This window comes from Rattus norvegicus, chromosome 17 (assembly GCF_036323735.1).
Source record: "Rattus norvegicus strain BN/NHsdMcwi chromosome 17, GRCr8, whole genome shotgun sequence".
In the NCBI taxonomy this organism is placed as follows: Eukaryota; Metazoa; Chordata; class Mammalia; order Rodentia; family Muridae; genus Rattus; species Rattus norvegicus.
In genome coordinates this window covers 7,010,405-7,015,673 of record NC_086035.1, presented here as the reverse complement: position 1 = coordinate 7,015,673, position 5,269 = coordinate 7,010,405, and the positions used below count along the sequence as shown (strand labels likewise).

General features: G+C 50.1%; 1 protein-coding gene across 1 annotated transcript in view; it reads right to left on the bottom strand.

Annotated features, from left to right (window-relative positions):
- The window catches only part of Spock1 (sparc/osteonectin, cwcv and kazal like domains proteoglycan 1), a 480,143-nt gene that overhangs the window by 211,361 nt on the left and 263,513 nt on the right, over nt 1-5,269 (bottom strand). The window lies entirely within an intron of this gene.

The following is a 5,269-nucleotide window of genomic DNA, read 5'->3' as shown; positions in this document are numbered from 1 at the left end:
GCAATGGCATCCCGCCCCGCCCCCACACCCACCCTCCACCCCCACGCCCCACGCCCCACCCCCGCCCCCAACCCCGCCCCCACACCCCGCCCCCGACCCCCGACCCTCGCTTTGTGATCAAATCCCGACTCCTTAGCAGGATTTACTCGCCGAGTGTTCACAATTTCCTGTGTCCAAAATGTATTTTCCATCAGGTAATTCAAAACTATTAAGGCTGCCAAAGCCCCAAATAACCAGGCCACATCAGAGCCGGCCAGAATTGCAGGATCTGCACACTGAGAATGAATTGCTTCCAAGCGCCATTTAGATGTGGAGGTAGTGTGATTTTTGTTCCGGTACAGCTCAAACTGATTGAGACACTGTAAATATCCTTCCTGAAGTCGGAGGCTGCTACCCTTACCGTCGGCAGCAAACGCCAGGCCGTTTTCATAGTCATTTCTTGAGCCAAGAACCTGAGAGTAGCTTGTGTGACAGATGAGAAGGCACCGGGCTTGATTGAATCAGACCGGGCACACACTGCTTGACTGCATTTTGCCTCCATTACGGGCCCGCCGAGACGTCAGTCTCGGTATCAGTCAAATGAGAGACAACACAGGAAGCCAACCTTTCAGCCCAAAACGGTCATGGAGGTTACCTGTGTGGGAAAGTGAAACGCTGACCCACACCGTCGATTAGCGTCCCGCTTCTAAGAGCAGGTTTTAAAAATGTGTGCGGAAAACACTCAGTGTACAAATACAAAGCCACAGAAAACCCAGGGGGAAACTAACCTTCTCTTACCTCTCAACGTGAGGACTCCATATTTATATCCCTGGGCATTAAGATTCCAGCACTATCGGGACTCTCAGTGTGCCAATGTGGTCCTTTCAAACTTGTGTATTTGCCAACACAACTAGATTTGACATTGATTCCTTTTTTGTTGTTGTTACAAAGCTGGGGACTGGGAGACTTGGAAGCCAATGCATGATCCACAGTGGCCACTATTTTCTCCGTGTATTTCCAATTCTATAGAGTTTTAGGGTGGCACTGTCACCCCATTATATATGGCGTGCTTGATCTATGAGGTAGGCAGACAGTTGTATAGCACCAGTTAGAGCCAGCCTTCCTTCTTCCACGGATGGGTTTGTACGCGTGCCTTCATTCTCACACAATAGGACCAAGACTCCGGCCAAGGTTTTATGACTTCATCTCAGAGAAACTCTGAAAACGTGATAATATAAAGAAGCAAGCAGAGAGCTCGCACGTCATCTTAACACCTCCCCATCTAGGACCTGACAAACTGTTAATCCAGGGCACCCCTAAAGCAGTCTTACCTTAGTTCCTGGGGAGTTAACGATACATCATTTATTCTATTTTTTTTTTAATATTTTAAAGTAAACTGCTTATCCAGGGCACACCTAGAGCAACCTTACCTAGTTGCTGGGGAAATAACAATAAATCATATATACTGTTTTTAAAGTGTTTTTAAAAGGTATGTTCTTATCCAGAAGTTGTTCGTTTCTGTTTCTTTTAAATAGCTTGTTTATTTTTATTTTATGTGCATTGGTGTCTTGCCTGCATGAATGTTTGTGTGAGGGTGTCAGATCTTGGAGTTGCTAGCAAATGTGAGCTGCCATGTGGTTGCTGGGAATCGAACCCAGGGGTTCTCTGGAAGAGCAGCCATTGCTCTTAACCACCCTGAGCCATCTCTCCAGCTCTTTGGTTCTGTTCTTTAGAGATTCCCAGCAGCCCCTCCATTAACTCAGGAAAGTGTTGGTGAGAAGGTGAAGCACAAGGCCCATTTACAGTCAGATCAGTCACCTAGTCTGGAAAGGGAGGCACCTGGAGACGTACAGGAGAGACTTCACCAATGAGTCAGCACCGGCAATCTGAACTTTCATCCCATAGATGACCCAATCAGCAGGCAAGGCAGGCAGGGACAGCCGTGGGGAGGGGGAGGCTCTCCAAACACCCTCCGTTACAGCCTTCATCTTGCAATTTGATGTTTGGATTCCCCTCATTTTCATGCTGGTGATAAGAGAGAGGTAACTAGACCTCAGACTGCCAATAACAGTAGCTGGGCACGGTATGATTGGAGGCAGAGGGCTTTAATTCTAAGATTGTTCATTGCCCAGGACACTATCCAAAAGCCAGTTAACTGTGGTCTTCTCTGACGAGCCAAGGCAGCAACATGGACGTTCACTGCTCCCCTCTCTCAGCAGCCAGCTCATCCTAGCTGGGAGATGTACCCAGGGTAGCAGTTAGGCGAGCACATCCCTGGAGCCCACAGAGAAAGAAGACGGCGGCACAGGGAAGCTACAGAAAGGAACTGCAAAGTCCTATTCTGCCACCCCCTTGAAGAGAAAGAAAGGGAAGCTCAGAGATGTAAGGACATTATAGCCACCCACTTGAATCCCTCACCACATCGCCTTTTAAAGAATGACGAAAGAGTTCCATCTTCAGGGTCAAACTACCTCTGAGGTGTGGATGATGTCACAGGTGAGGCAGGTACAAGATAGAATGAGGCCTGTCATTGGACCAAAGGAAGGATGGGCGGGAGAAAAGTTCGAGGGAAGGGGAGGAGACTGGGATGGAAAGAATGGCGGAGGGGAGACGAGAAAAAGAAAGGGGGGGAGGGAGAGAGGGAGAGGGAAAGGGAGAGGGAGAGGGAGAGGGAGAGGGAGAGGGAGAGGGAGAGGGGGAGAGGGAGAGAGAGAGAGAGAGAGAGAGAGAGAGAGAGAGAGAGAGAGAGGGTAGAGACAACATGGAGGCTGACGTTAAGATTCCACACTGTACCTTTGCAGGTTGTTATGGATGTTCTTAAGAGATGGATGTGTACCGGGCTTTGTATGTTTAGGTGGGCAATTATATCTTATCAATTGGATTCAAAGGTTACTGGGTTGTGTGTTCTTTCTTGTGAAGAATTGAGTTTGGGAGAGTGTGTGGGATGCCACGAGGTTGGGATGTGTGTTTCCTGCCTTGGGAACTAGAAAGGTAGAGAGATTGCTGCCAGGCTCAGAGAGGGGCCTTCGGCGGTGTGATGTGGGGTGGAGCAGAGCGGGTGAGAGGCTTTGCTGACTGAGACTAAGAGATCTAGCAGACATCTTGGGGCACTGTGGTACCAGACCTAGACTAGGCAAAAAGACTAATTTATTTTTTATATTTTTACAACAACACTGAGGGTTACCTCCTCTGACAGCTCTCAGTGTGACGTTCAGGTCGATAAGCAGCTCTGAGGTTCTGGTTCACAAACCAGAAAATCAAAAGGAACAGCGACCTCAGGGAGTAGGGGTGCCATGTATGATACTGCAATCGTTCTCTGGGCTTGGTTTCCGGGCCAGCACTTCTACGACTGTCACAGACATGGCTAAAGGAAGATCATTTATTCTGTTTGATTTTTGACCCCGGTTCCCAGAACACAGGTCTTAGAATCATTGGGAACGTCTGAGAGCTAAGTGTCTTATTACTTACTGAGGTGACCTGGGTCTGAGCACAAAGGGTGACTTAGGATGAGAACTGGTCAACCAGAAGGACCCAGGCACAATTAAAGGGTGGGAGCTCTTAGCTAGAACATCACGATATGGCCTTACAAATGGCCAAAGCTATGACCAACTGTAGCTACATCATGCGGCACCATAAAACCCAAGGACCCACTTTCAACTCTACTGAAATGTGTGGAAGTTCACAGAGTCTCCCAGCTCCTGGCGACGTATCTTGCCTTGTGTATCTTTTCTGTTTCCTCTGCAAGCCTTTAAATATGCTCTACAAGATCTGGCTGAGTTAAAGAGAAGTTCCTTGAGTTCCGTGAACGTCTATAGCAAATTTATGGAATCTAAGACGGGGATTTCGGGGAAACCTCAATTTATAACTGACTAGTAAACACGAGAAGTCTTAACCCAGGTTTTATGGACGGCAACTGAAGTGAGGAGCTAGGGCCTGAGCCCTGTAGGGCGCGACTGTAATTCCACATAGAGTTAAATTCCAGATCGAGTTAGATTATTGAAAATGAAGTCACTATTCCCTGGGAACCTTGTTGGTGAGGAGAAATGTCCACAGTTTGGTGACTGTGTTTGTGCCTGCCACAGGCGCTAGGAATCAAACTCAAGTCCTGTGACACCACAGGAAAGCTGTCCTAAACACTGAGCCATCTCTCCAGCCTGTCTTCTTGACAAAGGGGGACGTACGGAGGCCAAACGCACCCACCCCCCTCTCACTGAGCCAGCTGGCCCCGCCTGAGCTATACCATTAAGTAGCATGTGCTCATGGAGACTGTTTCCACTGACTCATGAGGAAACCCAGGCTTAGAGAGGGTGAGCCATTAACACACAGCCTCTCGGTAAACGTGGCAATGGCTTCCGTGCTGACCACACTGCCGTGATGGCGCCTCACAGCATGTGAGTGAGGCTCTGTCCTTAGCAATCACATCCTTCTGCTCTCCCTCCATCAAAACTTGAGAGGTAACACTGTTACTACTGATTTACAGAAGGGGAAACCAAGGCAACCCTGCCATGGGGGCGACAGGACTGTCCTCTGCCTCCAATCTCCACAGTCCTGGGAATACTGGGTCAGGAGTCTGGAAACTGGCTTGGACCTTGTCTTTGCCACTCACTAGACACAGGTCCTCAGAATAGTGAACAGTCGTGACTGGCCCCCTGTTTGTCCACTCTGTGAGGCCGAGTGAGGCTTCAGTGTCACCTTGGGTCGCAACCACCCTCTGAGCCACACAACCACCATCCTGGGGAGTTCACCTATGCCTCCCTCTCTTGGGTAGCTGATCCCTTCCACCTGCTATATGGATTCAGCCTTCATTGCATGGGATCTCAGGGAAAGGCTGGAGAATATAGGGCAGGGAAGAGAAGTGAGGAGTGGGTTTCCAGCTCTGTGGTCATGGGGCAAACACTTTCCAGATACAGCCTGTAGGTAACCCTTTTTATCAGTGTTCTATAGCCCCTCCCCCCTTGCACTCTGCAGCCCCTCCCCTATGCTCCGTAGCCCCTCCCCTGTGCTCTATAGCCCCTCCCCTGTGCTCTGTAGCCCCTCTCCCCTGTGCTCTGTAGCCCCTCCCCTGTGCTCTGTAGCCCCTCCCCTGTGCTCTGCAGCCCCTCTCCTGTGCTCTGCAGCCCCTCCCCTGTGCTCTATGGCCTCTCTCCTGTGCTCTGTAGCCCCTCCCCTGTGCTCTGTAGCCCCTCCCCTGTGCTCTGCAGCCCCTCCCCTGTGCTCTGCAGCCCCTCCCCTGTGCTCTATGGCCTCTCTCCTGTGCTCTGTAGCCCCTCCTCTGTGCTCTGTAGCCCCT